Source organism: Bubalus kerabau, chromosome 3, assembly GCF_029407905.1.
Source record: "Bubalus kerabau isolate K-KA32 ecotype Philippines breed swamp buffalo chromosome 3, PCC_UOA_SB_1v2, whole genome shotgun sequence".
In the NCBI taxonomy this organism is placed as follows: Eukaryota; Metazoa; Chordata; class Mammalia; order Artiodactyla; family Bovidae; genus Bubalus; species Bubalus kerabau.
This window is the reverse complement of record NC_073626.1, coordinates 96,979,465-96,996,279: the sequence shown is the minus strand read 5'-3', so window position 1 is coordinate 96,996,279 and position 16,815 is coordinate 96,979,465. Positions and strand designations below refer to the sequence as shown.

The following is a 16,815-nucleotide window of genomic DNA, read 5'->3' as shown; positions in this document are numbered from 1 at the left end:
CTGCCTTATAGGGATCTGGTGGGAGCACAATCAGGGCTGCCTTATGGGGATCTGGTGGGAGCACAATCAGGGCTGCCTTATGGGGATCTGGTGGGAGCACAATCAGGGCTGCCTTATGGGGATCTGGTGGGAGCACAATCAGGGCTGCCTTATAGGGATCTGGTGGGAGCACAATCAGGGCTGCCTTATAGGGATCTGGTGGGAGCACAATCAGGGCTGCCTTATAGGGATCTGGTGGGCGGGGAGGGGGGTTTTCTCAGGTGGTGCAGGTGCACCTGTGCTGCTCACGCAGTCTTTCTGCACACCACTCGGGATCACAGCGCCCTGCAGTCTGCTCACGGCCCGTCCCCACCGCCACCTTCAACTGCTGTGCCTGCACGTGGCTCTCGTAGCTACAGTATTGGCTGAAGTCTTGCCGTTGGCAGTAGGAACTCTGGTGTGAAGGGCCAGATACAAGCCGTCAGCACGCAGTCCGGGAGCAAGCACAGATGGACTAAGTACAAAGGAATAAAAGGTTAGATTTTATTTTATTACCTAGATTCTATTTCTCCTTCCCAGGAACTGTTACTGAGCTTAACCAGAGACAGGGCCATGCCAAGTGGTCACAGTCTAGAGACAAGGGTAGAGTTTTTCAAAATATCTCCGTTCTCAGACTACCTGCAGCAGAATTACCCGGGAGAGGGGGCTTATTGAATCAGAATCTTGGGACTATGTTGTCGTTGTTATTTTGTTGCTAAATCGTGTCCAGACTATTTTGCAAGGCATGGGCCATAGTCTCCTAGGCTCCTCTCTCCATGGGATTTCCCAGACAAGAATATTGGAGTGGATTGCCGTGTCCTCCTCCAGGGGATCTACCCGACCCAGGAATTGAACCATCATCTTCTACATTGGCAGGCCAATTCTTTACCACTGAGTCACCAGGAAAGCATGGGACTATGTAGATGCTCTATATTGGGTGCTATGCTAAGACTTTCGCTTCTATTAATATTTTATATTAAACTCGCAAATACTTTTAATGTGGAAGTCATTCTCATTTTATAAAAGAGAATACTGAGGGTTAGAGAGGATAAGGGACCCTCAGGATAAGAGTCACAGAGGTGCGCAACGGAAATGTGAATTGTTAATGAACTCTATGGGCTTCCCTGGTGGCTTAGATGGTAAAGTATCTGCCTGCAGTGTGGGAGACCTGGGATTTATCCTGGGTTGGGAAGGTACCCTGGAGGAGGGCATGGAAACCCACTCCAGTATTCTTGTCTGGAGAGTCCCCATGGACAGAGGAGCCTGGTGAACTATTGGGGTCGCAAAGAGTCAGACATGACTGAGCAACTAACACACACACAGCAAGCTCTGCAGAGTAGTCTTATACACATCAAAGTCTGAGAAGCACCGGAACAGAGTAGGGACAGTTCCCTCCTCATTGGTCATCTTCATATTAAGAAATTCCAAAGCCGTCACCAGAAGCGATTATGGTAGAGAAAAATTAACTTTCTGCCCTTAAACATGCAGAGCAATAATAGGAGTTCATCAGTATGAAATATATTCACATTAAAAATGCTCTGGTTTAGCGTTTATATTATTTTGATAACTCCTTTATTATAATATAGTGGTCGTTCACTGGAAAAGCTTGTAACAATAGCTGTCCTCTTTTATTTCATTTTATGCATATGAGCAGAATAAATATAAGTTAATTTAAAAAATTTGAGTATAATCAAGGTTGACAAAAGCTAATTAAATAGGACATATGCAGAAAGGCTTTTAATTAGCCTTTAAAAAATTGCCACTTATCTTGTTACTTCAACTCTCAGGAAGAAAGGAGCCAGAAAAAAAAAAAATGGCAAAGCATATGCATGTGGAAGAGGGCTAAAGGCAGCTGGGCACAAAGGCAGTTGTTAAAAACATAGGAGAGTGGCTAAGGCAGAATGACTCTGACCTTGTGTTTAAGAGTTGTTATCTAACTAAATGGAGGGGAAACTTAATAATAATTCTCCCTGCAGGGATTAGCTAAATTCATATCATCATATTGGGAAAAAATCAGTTAGAAGAGAAATAAAGTGAGGCAGGTGGTTTCTGGCAACACACCCCAAGAACTGTGTGTACTTTACAAAATGTGCATGAGTGTACGTGTGCACACAGAGATATGAAATGTTTATGTTTCATGCATGCTAAATTAAATTATCTTGCAAATGTTAGCATTTTTGGTCTTTTTGGATGAGTAAAGGTAGAAAATTTGCGTGGCATAGGGGAGAAGGCAATGGCACCCCACTCCAGTACTCTTGCCTGGCAAATCCCATGGATAGCAGAGCCTGGTAGGCTGCAGTCCATAGGGTCGCTAAGATTCGGACACGACTGAACGACTTCCCTTTTACTTTTCACTTTCCTGCATTGGAGAAGGAAATGGCAACCCACTCCAGTGTTCTTGCCTGGAGAATCCCAGGGACGGGGGAGCCTGGTGGGCTGCCGTCTCTGGGGTCGCACAGAGTCGGACACGACTGAAGCGACTTAGCAGCAGCAGCAGCAGCGTGGCACAGGACAGCAGACAAATTTAATTGACCCCACAGTATCAGTGAATTTTTGTTGCTGTTATTTAATTGCTAGGTTGTTTCTGAATCTTTTGTGACCCCGTGGACTGTAGCCTGCCAGGTTCCTTTGTCTATGAGATTTCCCAGGCAAGAATACTGTAGTGGGTTGCCATATCCTTCTCCAAGGGATCTTCCTTTTGCAGGGATTGAACCTGTGCCTCCTGCATATGCAGGCAGATTCTTTACCACTGAGCCACCAGGAAAGCCCTCATTGGTGAATACAGTGTTTTAATTTTGACCACACTATTAACACTAAAGGTGGAAAAATTCCACATAAAATTCCAGAGCTCTGTTTTGCTTTCATCATGGGAAGAAATGGCAACATTTAATCTCTGTTCCTATTGGCACTCACACTGTCCAGTATGCTCAGCTCAGGCCTTTTTATTCTTTTACCTGCATTTAATTTGTGATGTCTCTTCTGGAGGGATAAAATTAAGAAGTGATATGTAGGAGGGAGGAATTTATCACATCTTTATTCTATGATTGGTACTATTAGCATAGACTTTTATGCTAAGATTTTTATATTCTTTATTTAAAACTGTCAAACCAAATTTGCTAGATGAAAATACTGAGATTCAGAGAGAATAAGTCCACCAAAGTCACACAACTTGTGACAGAGGCAGGAGGAAATCAAGATCTGTTTTGGCTCTTTCTGCTATTGTATGATCATGACATAAATGTTAAAATAGAGTTAAAATAGTGTCCTCAGACTCCTATGTGTGCACATATTTTCCTTCCTCTTCTGACTACTATTGGTAGTGAGTTTTGTTTTCAGATATCTTTCTGCTGCATCAGATCTATGAATATCAGAGAAAACATCAACAAATGTTTATTAATTAACAGCTGTATATGAAAGGTAATGAACTAGATTACATGTGTTAGATGTGGCCACAGTTTAAAACAGAATAGAGGCATTAAGAAAAATGCACAAATAACTTCAATACTAAATTCAGTGAGTGTTGTACAAAGAAATTGCTACAGAAGATGAGAGAAGAAAGAAATCTTTTAGTATGTGTGGCATAAACTCCTGGGTAAATTGTATGATCATTGGCTATTACTGTTTATCTTGCTTTCTTCCTATGTTCTCAGGTCTCTGGCTGATATATATCTCTCTCTATTATATATATATCTGTATATTATATAATATACAGATATATATAATGTGTGTGTTAGTCACTCAGTCGTGTCCAACTCTTTGTGACCGCATGGACTCCTCTGTCCATGGAATTCTGCAAGATTACTGGAGTGGGTTGCCATTCCCTTCTCCAGGAGATTTTCCCAATCCAGGATCTAACTCAAGTCTCCCACACTGCAGGCGGATTCTTTACCGTCTGGGCCACCAAGGAAGCCCATGTATATTATATATAGAACTATCTATATTATATATACATACATATAGTCAAAATGTTGGAGAAGGCAATGGCACCCTACTTCAGTACTCTTGCCTGGAAAATCCTATGGATGGAGGAGCCTGGTGGGCTGCAGTCCACGGGGTCTCAAAGAGTCACGACTGAACAACTTCCCTTTCACTTTTTACTTTCATGCATTGGAGAAGGAAATGGCAACCCACTCCAGTGTTCTTGCCTGGAGAATCCCAGGGACGGGGGAGCCTGGTGGGCTGCCATCTATGGGGTCGCACAGAGTCGGACATGACTGAAGCGACTTAGCAGTAGCAGTCAAAATGTACATGTGTATATAGAAATAGATTAAGATATAATTGTTTATACATACCTGAATACATGGAATAGGCCAGGAGAATAATCTAGAACTCATCATAGAATCACACAAGTCAGAATCTAGACCCTTGATTTTAGTAAATGTCAGATGCTAGTATGATAAATATCAAGAGATAGTATAGAATAGTGGTTAAGGGTCACACTATCTGGGCTTAAATCCCAGCTATGCTATTTATTAGCTGTATAAACTTGAGCAAGTTATTTGATCTCTCAGTGCCTTAATATGCTTGTTTATAAAATGGGGATAAGAAGAGTGTACCTGCCTTCTGTGCTTCTGGTGAAAATTAACATGAGCTAATACACATAGAATAGTGTCTTTCTCAAGATTAGTTTAGAGTTAGCTATTATTATTATTACTACAATGTAATACACTGATCTTTCAATATTAAAATAAAACCATGTTTAATGTTATCCATTTTTGGCATATCTCTTTACTTAGTAATGTAAGGAATCATCTATTCAGAAGCTGCTCTTTTTAAGTCATTGCACAGTTCCCTCTCACTTCTGGGTTTGATGTAAGCCCAGCTTGTTTCATGGTTAGCACCACAAGGAAAATTCTAAGAAAGTGGAAGAAGCAAGAAGAATAGATCTTATGTAGTATTGGTAGTCTGTGATGAATGAGCCTCAGGATAAACCAACCTGCCTGCCGTCTGCTCAATTACTCTGGGACCTAAGGTACCACAGTCAGGACCCCAGATGCGTTTTATGGCTCAATGTGGAAAAGTTATTCTTTCCCCCCAGATTCTTATTTAGGTTACATGCCCAATTTTTTTTTGTAAAGGAATCAGGGACATATAAAGACACAGGTAAGATTTTAAATTTCTTTGTAGATAATTATTTTCTGTTTCACTTTTATGGGAAAATACAGATCTTGCACTGACCAAAAAATACCTAAGATATTTTTGAAGTTTTATTCATATGTAGTAAATGCTCTCTGTTAACATTATAATTGTTCATTAGGTTTTAAAAGTTAAATATTAAATCCATAAATTTATCTTTTAAACTACTTTGATGGTATAAACAATCCAATAACTTTCTTGAGGTAAATGGAACATAACAATAGAACATAGCAATAGAACAATAGAGCCTCATTTTTAAGTGTATAATTATTTGTATTTAAGATAGAAAAAGCATTCAAATTGATAAAGTTTAATCATGTCACTTTGCAGTCAATTGCCTTTGCAACTCCTGGCCTCAGGAAACAACTCATCTGTTTTCTAAAATTATAGAGTAGTTTTATCTGTTTTAGAATTTCATATAAATGGAATAATATGATATCTTTTTATATGCATGGATGCATGCACTTATCGGTCATTTGTATATCTAATTTTATGTAGTGTCTGTGCAGATCTTTTGCCCATTTTTAGATTGGGTTTATTGTCTTCCTATTGGGTTGTAAAAGTTCTCTAAATACTCTGGACACCAGTCCTTTATCAAATAGTATGGATTGTGAATATTTTCCCAGTTTGTGGCTTGCCTTTTTATTTTATTAATTCTGGGTTTTAAAGAACAGAACTTTAATATTTTTATGGAGTCAGGTTGAATCTTTATTTACCTTTTATGACCTACCTTCTGAAATTACATAGAACTACTTCTGTGGTATTCTGTTAGTAAAAGCAGTTGCAAACATCTGCCAAGGTTCAGGATTGACTCCATCTCTTGATGCAGGGCAGAAAAGTTCTGAAAAGTATGTGGGTTGAGAAGTATTGTTGTACCAATTTTGCAAAATATCTTCCAGTGTCTTTAAAAAATGTGTCAGTTTCATCTAATAGTCAAATTCATTAGTGCAAAGGTATTCATGCTAATCTTGGTGGTGGTGGTGGTTTAGTTGCTAAACTGTGTCTGATTCTTGCGACCCCATGGACTGTAGCCTGCCAGCCTTCTCTATCCATGGAATTCTCCAGGGAAGAATACTGGAGTAGGTTGCCATTTCCTTCTCCAGGGGATCTTCCCAACCCAGGAATTGAACCGGTGTCTCCTGCACTGGAAACAGTGTCAGACTTTATTTTTGGGGGCTCCAAAATCACTGCAGATGGTGACTGCAGCCACGAAATTAAAAGACTCTTACTCCTTGAAAGTAAAGTTATGACCAACCTAGATAGCATATTGAAAAGCAGAGATATTACTTTGCCAACAAAGGTCCATCTAGTCAAGCCTATTGTTTTTCCAGTGGTCATGTATGGATGTGAGAGGTGGACTGTGAAGAAGGCTGAGTGCTGAAGAATTGATGCTTTTGAACTGTGGTGTTGGAGAAGACTCTTGAGAGTCCCTTGGACTGCAGGGAGATCCAACCAGTCCATTCTGAAGGAGATCAGCCCTGGGATTTCTTTGGAAGGACTGATGCTAAAGCTGAAACTCCAGTAATTTGGCCACCTCATGCGAAGAGTTGACTCATTGGAAATGACTCTGATGCTGGGAGGGATTGGGGGCAGGAGGAGAAGGGGCGACAGAGGATGAGATGGCTGGATGGCATCACTGACTTGATGGACGTGAGTCTGGGTGAACTCCAGGAGTTAGTGATGGACAGGGAGGCCTGGCGTGCTGCGATTCACGGGGTGGCAAAAAGTCGGACACGACTGAGCGACTGAACTGAACTAAACTCCTGCACTGCAGGTGGAATCTTTACCAACTGAGCTATCAGGGGAGCCCTATTAAAGCCCTATTAGAAGCTTAGATCATTGGTTAGGCTTTTATTCTTTTTTAATACAAGCATTTAAAATTATCAGCACTTCTAGACATGCATCTCATGAATTCTGATATGCTGTGTTTTTGTTATCACTCAGTTAAAACATTTTCTAATCTTTCTTTTAATTCTTTGACTCAGGGCTATTTAGAGATGTTATGTTTAATTTCCAAATAAGAGGATTTTCTACCTTTCTTTCTTTTTCTTTTTTTGATTTATTATTGGAGTAAAAGCCATACAACATAAACCCAATCAGTCCTAACTGTACAATTCACTGGCATTTAGTACATTCAGAATTTTGTGGAACCATCACTGCTTCTAAGTTCCAAACCATTTTGATTATCCTTAAAGGAAAGCCTGTCTCCTTAAAGGAGTCATTCTAAACTCCCCCCTCTTCCTGGCACCTAGGATCCCCTGTTCTTTCCTGTCTCTATGGACTTTCCTGTCCTGGATATTTCATACGAAAATTGAATCATGCGACATGCAACCTCTTATGTCTGGTTTCTTTCACTTAGCACAATGATTTGTCTGTTCTTCCATGTTGCATCATGCATCAGTACTTCATTTCTTCTTATGGCTGAATAATATTCCACTGTGAGAATATAGTTTTATTTTTCTATTCATCAGTTGAAGGACATATGTTTCTAACTTTTGGCTCTTGTGGGCAAGTTTTCTTTTTTTTTGAATGTTTGTTCTCAATTCTTGTGGGCATGTACTTAGCTGTTCTGGGAATATGACAATTCTATGTTTAACTTTTTGAGGACCCATAAAACAGTTTTCCATAGTGGCTGCACTTTTTTGCATTTCTACTGAGCAGTGTATGCAATGTCTTCACATCTTGCCAACATTTATTTTCTATTTTTTTTTCCTATGGCCATTACAAGATATATACAGTGGATGAACAGGGGTATCTCATTATGTTTTTAACTTGCATTTCCCTAATGCTTAAGGACATTGAGCATCTTTTCCTGTGCTTGTCGGCCATTTATTTAGCATCTTGGTAAAAATATCTATTCAAGTCTTTTGCTCATTTTTTTAAATTGAGTTTTTTGTCTTTTTGTTGTTGAGTTGTAAGAGTCCTTTATATATTCTTGAGACTGAATGCTTATGAGATATATGATTTGTAATTATTTTTCCCCATTATGTCAGTTGTTTTTTCACTTTCTTGATAGTGTGTTTGAATGCACAAGAGTTTTAATTTTTGTTGAAGTGTAAGCCATCATTTTTTTCCTTTGGGTTTTTAGTGTCATATGTAAGAATCCATTGGCAATCTATGTTTATAAAAGATTTACCACATGTTCTTGTTGAAGAAACTTCTTTCCTCATTGTATAGTCTTGGCACTCCTGTTGAAAATTAGTTGGCCATAGGTGTATGGATTTATTTCTAGACTATCAGTTCTATTCCATTGGTCTATATGTGTATCCTTATGCCAATGTTTTTCTCTTAATTACTGAAGTTTTGTGGTAAATTTTGAATCCATAAGTTTTAGTGCTCTAACTTTATTATTCTTTTTCAAGATTCTTTTTGGCCATATGGGTCCCTTGAAATCGCATATGAATTTTAGTATCTAATTTTCCATCTGCTAAAAATAGGCCATTGATATTTCAATGGAGATTGCATTGACTCTGTAGATTTCTTTGGGGAGTATTGCCATCTTAACTATATTGATTTCCATTCCTTGAATATTGACATCTTTCTATTTATTTAGGTCTTCTTTCATGTCTTTAAGCAATGTTATAAGCATTAGTCTTTAAGCAATAGTTTCCAGTGTACAAGCCTTGCAACTTTTTGGTTAAATTTATTCCAAGTCATTTTAACTGTTTTGATGCTATTGTAAATTGAATTGTTTTCTTGATTCTTTTTTTTGCTAATTACTTGTTACTATAGAAATACAACTGATTTTTACATGTTTATCTATATCCTGCAACTCCATTGAATTTGCTTATTAACTTTAATAGATTTTTCCAGATTCTTTAAGATTTTCTATATGTAAACTTATGTCATCTATAATAGAGATAATTTTGCTTATTAATTTCCAAATTGGATGCCTTTAATTTCTACTTTTGTTTTGGGGAAAATTGATCTGGTTAAAACTTCCAGTGCAATGTTGAATAGAAATGATGAAAGTGGGAATCCTTGTCTTGTTTCTGATCTTAGTGGGGAAAACTTTCTGTCTTCCATCATTAAGTATAATATCACCTGTGTTATTTAAAAAAAATAAATTTGTAGTTTTTGGGGTGTTTTTATGTACTATTTTAAAGATATTTAATTCTGCTCTGGTCACAAAACATATTTTTTATTGCCTTTTAAATTTATGGAGGTCTGTTTTGTGACGTGACTATGGCTATTTGGTGAATCTCTATATGCACTTTAAGAGAATATCTGATTCAGCCATTAAAAAGAATACATTTGAATCAGTTCTAATGAGGTGGATGAAACTGGAGCCTATTATACAGAGTGAAGTAAGCCAGAAAGAAAAACACCAATACAGTATACTAACGCATATATATGGAATTTAGAAAGATGGTAACAGTAACCCTGTATGTGAGACAGCAAAAGAGACACTGATGTATAGAACAGTCTTATGGACTCTGTGAGAGAGGGAGAGGGTGGGAAGATTTGGGAGAATGGCATTTAAACATGTAAAATATCATGTATGAAATGAGTTGCCAGTCCAGGTTCGATGCATGATACTGGATGCTTGGGGCTGGTGCACTGGGATGACCCAGAGGGATGGAATGGGGAGGGAGGAGGGAGGAGGGTTCAGGGTGGGGAACACATGTATACTGTGGTGGATTCATTTTGATATTTGGCAAAACTAATACAGTTATGTAAAGTTTAAAAATAAAATAAAATTTAAAATTAAAAAAAAAAAAAAGAGAATATCTGTTCTGAAGATTTTGGCTGTGCGTGTGCTCAGTTGTATCTGACTCTCTGCAACCCCATGGACTGTGGCTTGCCAAGCTCCTCTGTCCTTGGGATTATCATGGCAAGAATACTGGAGTGGGTTGCCAATTCCTCTTTCAGGGGATCTTTCCTACCCAGGGCTTGCACCCAAGTCTTCTGCAGCTCCTGCACTGGTGAGCAGATTCTTTCCCACTGAGCCACCTGTTCTATAATTGTCAATGAGGAAAAGTTGATTGATAGTTTTGTTCAAGTCTTTTGTATTTTGCTAATTTTCTACTTGTTTTATCAATTATGAGACAGGAATGTTGAGATTGTTTCAACTGTAGTTAGTGATTTATCTATTCTTATTTTCAGTTCTGTCAGTTTTAGTCCATGTATTTTAAAGCTCTATAATTACATACAGACTCATTTAGGATTACTATGTCTTCTTTGACAAATCAACCCTTTAATCATTATGAAACCCACTTTACCATTGGTAACATTTTGTGTCCTAAAGCCTAATTTACTGATGTTAATGAAGTCACTCTAATTTTCTCATTATTATGGTGAAATATTATATCACTTAGGATTCTTTTACTTTTAACCTGCATCTATGTAAAGTGAGTTTTTATAGATAATGTAAAATTGAATATTGCTTTTAAGAAATCTTGCCAGACAATCTCTGCTTTAAATGAAATACTTAACCATATGCATTTATTATTTTTTATAATTTTGTTTTATAAATTTGTAAATTGATAAATTTGTTTTATAATTTTGTTACTTTTTAATATTTGCTCTCTCTGCATTTTCTTCCTTATTTTCTTTTCTTAACTTCTTTTGGATTAAGTGACTTTTTTTAGCTTTCCATTTTATCTCAACTGTTGGCTTATTAGCTATATCTCTTTTTTTTTTTTTTTTTTTACAGTTTACTAAGATTTATAGTATATACCTTTAACTTATCACACTTTGTCTTCAAAGGGCTTCCCAAGTTGTTCAGTGGTAAAGAGCTTGCCTGCCAGTGCAGGAGACTTATGAGATGCCGGTTTGATCCCTATGTCAGGAAGATCCCCTGGAGGAGGGCATGGCAACCCACTCCAGTATTCTTGCCTGGAGAATCTCATGGATAGAGGAGGCTGGTGGGCTACAGTCCATAGGGTTGCAAGGAGTCGGGCATAACTGTAGTGACTTAGCATGCATGGATGCCCTTAGCCTTCAAATAATATTATACCATGTCACATATAATGTTGGAGAAGGAAATGGCAACCCACTCCCGTGTTCTTGTCTGGAGAATCCCAGAGACTGGGGAGCCTGGTGGGCTGCCGTCTATGGGGTCGCACAGAGTTGGACACAATTGAAGTGACTTAGCAGCAGCAGCATCACATATAATGTAAGAATCTTACAAAGATAAAATTCCATTTGCACTCGCTCATCCTTTGTGTTATTGCTTTGTTACATTTCTCTTCTACATGTATTATAAATCCCCAAATACCTTGTCATTTTTATTGCTACTAAAGCCAATAATCTAAATAATTAAAAAATGAGAAAAATATATTGCAGTATGGTATGCAAATATATCAAATCAACATATATATACCTTCAGCTTATACAGTGTTGTTTGTCAGTTATATCTCAGTTAAAAAGTGAGAAAAAATTGTTATTTTTACTCACATCTTACCATATTCAGCATGCTGTTTTGCTCTTTGTATTTCTATGTTTCTGTAGGGTATTTTTTTCCTACTATCTGAATCCTTCTTGAAGTTCAGAGCTCACAGTGATTTTTTTCAGCTTTTGTTTACATGAAAATCAAAGTGGAAATGGAATGAATGAAATGTTTTTATTTCTCCATTTTTGAAGAATATTCTCAGTAGATATAGAATGGTTAATGGGCCATTTTGTGTGTGTGTGTTTTCATCAGTTCAAATACATTATTGCATATCTTCTCTCTTGCACATTTTCTGATGAAATGTCCACTGTTTCTCTTATGTTTGCTTCTACATCTTGTGTGTGACCCATATGCTGTTTTTGGTCCCTTTCCCACTCTATTGAGGCTTTTGTTGTTGTTGTTTAGTTGCTAATTTATGTCCAGCTCTTTTGCAACCCCATGGACTCTGTCCTACAGAGCCCTACAGGCCCCTCTGTCCATGGGATTTTCCAGGCAAGAGTACTGGAGTGGGTTGCCATTTCTTCCTGCAGGAGATCTTTGTGACCCAGGGATCAAACTGGCATCTTCTGTGTCTCCTACATTGGCAGGCAGATTCTTTTATCATTAAGCACCATGGAAGCCCTTATTGAGGTATAATTGTCAAATAAAAATTACATACACCATACACACAAAAAAATTGTAACTATGTGACGTGATGAAAGTGCTAACTAACCTTATTTTAGTAATCACTTCTCAATATATTTATTAAATCATCACATGTATACCTTAAATTTACATTATGTTATATGTCAATTATCTTTCAATAAAGCTGAAAAAAGAGCTAAAGGAAAACAATCCAACATTATTTTAATTACTCTAAATATATATAAATAAATACAAATATATATATATATAAAAAGTATATTTAAGGTATACCTGTTTTTTCTTTCTGTTTGCTTTTAAAAGTCTTTTTTAATCCTTGATTTTCAGCAATTTGATTATAATGTGCCTTGATGTAATTTTCTTTGTTTTTAACCTGCTTATGGTTTATTGAGTTTCTTGGATCTGAGATTTATAGTTTTCATCAAGATTAGAAAGAGGTTTACAATTATTGCATTCATTTATAAATATTTCTTCTGTTCCTCTCTTCTCTTTTTCCCCTGGGTCTCTAACTGCATTCATGTTTGATTGCTTTTTATTGTCCACAGCTCACTGAGGTTTTGTTAATTAAAAAATCAATTTTTCACATTGTGCTTCATTTTGAATAGGTTCTATTTTTAGGTCCTCAAGTTCACTGTTCTTTTCTCCTGAAATATCTAATCTGCTGTTAATCACATCCAATGAACTTTTTAAAAATAAATTGCATTTTTTATGTTTAGAAGTTCTATTTAGCTTTTTAAAATAATTTCCATTTCTCTTTTTATTATAGTCATGTTTTTCTTTAATTCTCTGAGAATATTTATAGCAGTTATTTTGATATCTTTGCCTGATAATTTCATCATCTCTGCCATTTTGGGGTCTGTTATTATTTACTGATTTGTCTCTTTGTTATGGGTAACACTTTTCTCTTTTTCACAGTTACAGGCACTTTTGATTGAATTTAGGACATTGTGAATGTTAATATTGAGTCCTGGATTTTTTTTTTTTAAATCTCAAACTTCATTTTACTAGGAAGTTAAGTGACTGGTAGGTTGGCATTGTCCTTCCTAGTCTTGTTTTAAAGTGTTTTAGGGTAAGTCACAGAGAAGGCGATGGCACCCCACTCCAGTACTCTTGCCTGGAAATCCCATGGATGGAGGAGCCTGGTAGGCTGCAGTCCATGGGGTCGCTAAGAGTCAGACATGACTGAGCGACTTCACTTTCACTTTTCACTTTCATGCATTGGAGAAGGAAATGGCAACCCACTCCAGTGTTCTCGCCTGGAGAATCCCGGGGACGGGGGAGCCTGGTGGGCTGCCGTCTATGGGGTTGCACAGAGTCGGACACAACTGAAGCGACTTAGCAGCAGCAGCAGCAGCAGCAGGGTAAGTCAGTAGTAGTCCTTACATTAGAGTTGCATTAGAGTTACATAACTTTGCTAACAAGTCATGACCTTCCATGTGCCAAATGTTCAGTAAGGTTTTGTACTCTTGCTGATTAGAACTTTACCATCTCTGATTTGTGTGTAAGTTCTAGGAATGATTCAGCTGATAGCTTCTTGGTAGTTCTTTTGCTGGCCTGACAGCATTTGTACTCATCAGCAGACTCAAGGGAATTTTCTATGCTGATTTCTGGAGCACTTTCTTTGAAGTGCCCTCCCCCACCCCATATTTTACCTTGTCCCAAATATTTCAGCTGTGTCATTCTCCTCCAAGTCCAAACTCTGTCCTATCAATTTATAGTTTAGCATAGCTGCTATGATCTGCTTGAGTTTTTCCTTTGTCATATTCAAAAAAGTACTCCCAGGCAGATGGCCAGGGTGATCCTAGGGTTCATTTCATTTGCCTCCCTTCTCTAAAAGATCTCAGTCCTGTGTTGCCTGTTTCCAAAATTTGAAAACACACATTTCTTCTTATTTCTGTCATGTTTTCTAGTTCTTTATGGGGGAAGGATAACACCAGTACCAGTTATCCCAATATAGTTGTTGTTCAGTCGCTCAGTCATGTCTGACTCTTTGAGATCCCATGGACTGCAGCACGCCAGGTTTCCCTGTCTTTCACCATCTCCTGGAGCTTGCTCAAACTCATGTCCATTGAATCGGTGATCCCATCCAACCATCTGAGCCTCTGTTGTCCCCTTCTCTTCCTGCCTTCAACCTTTCTTGGTATCAGGGACTTTCCAGTGAGTTGGCTGTTTGCATCAGGTGGCCAAAGTATCAGAGCTTCAGCTTCAGCATCAGTCTTTCCAATGAATATTCAGGGTTGATTTCCTTTAGGATTGACTGGTTTGATCTCCTTGAAGTCCAAGGGACTCTCAAGAGTCTTCTCCAACACCACCGTTCAAAAGCATCAATTCTTTGGAAATGAGCTGTCTTTATGGTCCAACTCTTACATCCATACATGACTACTATAGCATTAGGCTGTCATTCCTTGGAAAATCTGTCAGTAGGTTACAAGGTCCTACCCCAGCCTGAGTTTCAAGTATTATGTGCTTTGAAGTAGAAGTGAGGCAAGACAGTCATTTTCTATCTTCTTCCAACATCTGCCATCCCCTCTCATCCCAATCATATATTGAACCCCTACTTTGTGTTCAGGGCCAATCACTTTCTTATTTTATTATTTAACTATTTTTTTTTGCCAGTTTAAAAACACAGAACTTTATAGGCCATATTTCTGATCATATTAATGAATAAATGTAAACAAAAAGACAAAAAATAACAACCTTGAAAACTGAGTTAAACATACCTGTGAGTATAGACTATAGACCAAAGGAAAAACAATGAGCCCCCAGAGTCTTTGAAACCCCTGAGTCTTTCCAAACTCAGGAAAAAGTGTATATAATTTCAATCATGTTTATTATTAAAGAAGATTAAAAAAAGGAATCCAGGATCTAAAGAAATTAGAAAACAACAATAATATAAGATAATATGGGAAGAGTGAATTTATTATTTATAAATTTATTTATAAATTATAAATAATTATATAATTATAATTATATAATATAATATACAAATATATGATTATACAAATATATATTATATTTTATTATATAAATATATATAATATATAATTGTAAATAAATATTTATAAATTATTTATTATTATTAGCTGGCTCACACTGACTCCACTTTGTCAGCTCTATCTTAGGTCCACATTCCTACTGCCTGAGCATGTGCATTTGTAACAAATTCATATATGCTGTTTAGATTCCTGATTGTGACTACACTTTGGGAACCACTGACATCCAGGCTGGAGAGAGAAAGGCCCTGGTATTGAGGATCAAGTGATTGTACCTGTGAGGAGAGTGGGTTGCAGAGACTGGAAACCATGCAGGGCTTGATGACATGGTCTACCTTTCTGAGTTCTCCTGACTATCAATCCATCTACCTGCCAACTTCTTCTTGAGCCAGACCTCCTACAAAAGAGATTACAGCATCATTAGTTATAATGAGATTTTATATTAATAAGGATTTATTGCTACCTATAAAACACATACTCTGATGGTATGCTACCAAGCAGTCTGTCCTAAATGAGAGGAACCCAACTTTGTCTGACAGAATAAATGGATGAAATACACTGTGTAATGCACTATGTTTCATTTTTATGTTGTGTGTTGACATTCTCATTTTCTGAATTCAACAGCATGTCATTAGTGTGGTTTCTGAGTAATTTTCATGATGTAACAAGAGTGTAACATTTTCTGAAACCACTGGATTAATTAATCCAGATTTATCTTCTCAGCATCCCTGGTAAGTAAAGAGCTGTATCAGTTCTACTGCTAGGACCCTCTGACTTAGAAGGAGAAAGAGGAGTTTGTGATTCAGCATATGCTGGTACTTAGGGACTGGGGACTGCTGGACTATTTCTTCTACAGTCAGTTTCCTTTGTTTACTTTTAATTTTTTTGTCATTGTATTAATACTTTAACTCCAGTGTACAAATTAGTGTGATTCAATAATGCAAACATAACTGGCAGTGCATATTCCCCACCAACCTGCTACAGTTTCTTAATTCCTACTATGTTGGACATTCTCTTAGGTTATCTTAGGTAATGGAGGTTTAATGTAAGGATGAGTAATGAGGAAATAAAGTTTTTTTTTCTATGTACATGAAGGGTCTATTGTGTGTGTGTGGGGGTTTTTATTTATTGAGGAAATAAAGTTTTTTAAACCCCAGTTTTAAGAATTTAAGTAAAGACAGTGAAATCACAAGACACAATTTTCAATGGTATCTAGTAATAAATTTTGACTAAAGAATCTGAGTAAAGATGACCAAGTGGGCTTTATCCCAGGGATGCAAGGATTCTTCAATATCTGCAAATCAATCAATGTAATACACCACATTAACAAATTGAAAAATAAAAATCATATTATCTCAATAGATGCAGAGAAAGCCTTTGACAAAATTCAACATCCATTTATGATAAAAACTCTTCAGAAAGCAGGAATAGAAGGAACATACCTCAACATAATAAAAGCTATATATGACAAACCCACAGCAAACATTATCCTCAATGGTGAAAAATTGAAAGCATTTCCGCTAAAGTCAGGAACGAGACAAGGGTGCCCACTTTCACCATTACTATTCAACATAGTTTTTGAAGTTTTGGCCACAGCAATCAGAGCAGAAAAAGAAATAAAAGGAATCCAAA

General features: G+C 37.3%; 1 long non-coding RNA gene across 1 annotated transcript; it reads left to right on the top strand.

Annotated features, from left to right (window-relative positions):
* The first annotated feature begins 116 nt into the window (after positions 1–116).
* On the top strand, positions 117–16,271 carry LOC129646421 (uncharacterized). Its single transcript, XR_008711913.1, has 2 exons — positions 117–514; positions 15,372–16,271. It is a non-coding gene; the product is annotated as an uncharacterized LOC129646421 (long non-coding RNA).
* Positions 16,272–16,815: the final 544 nt, after the last annotated feature.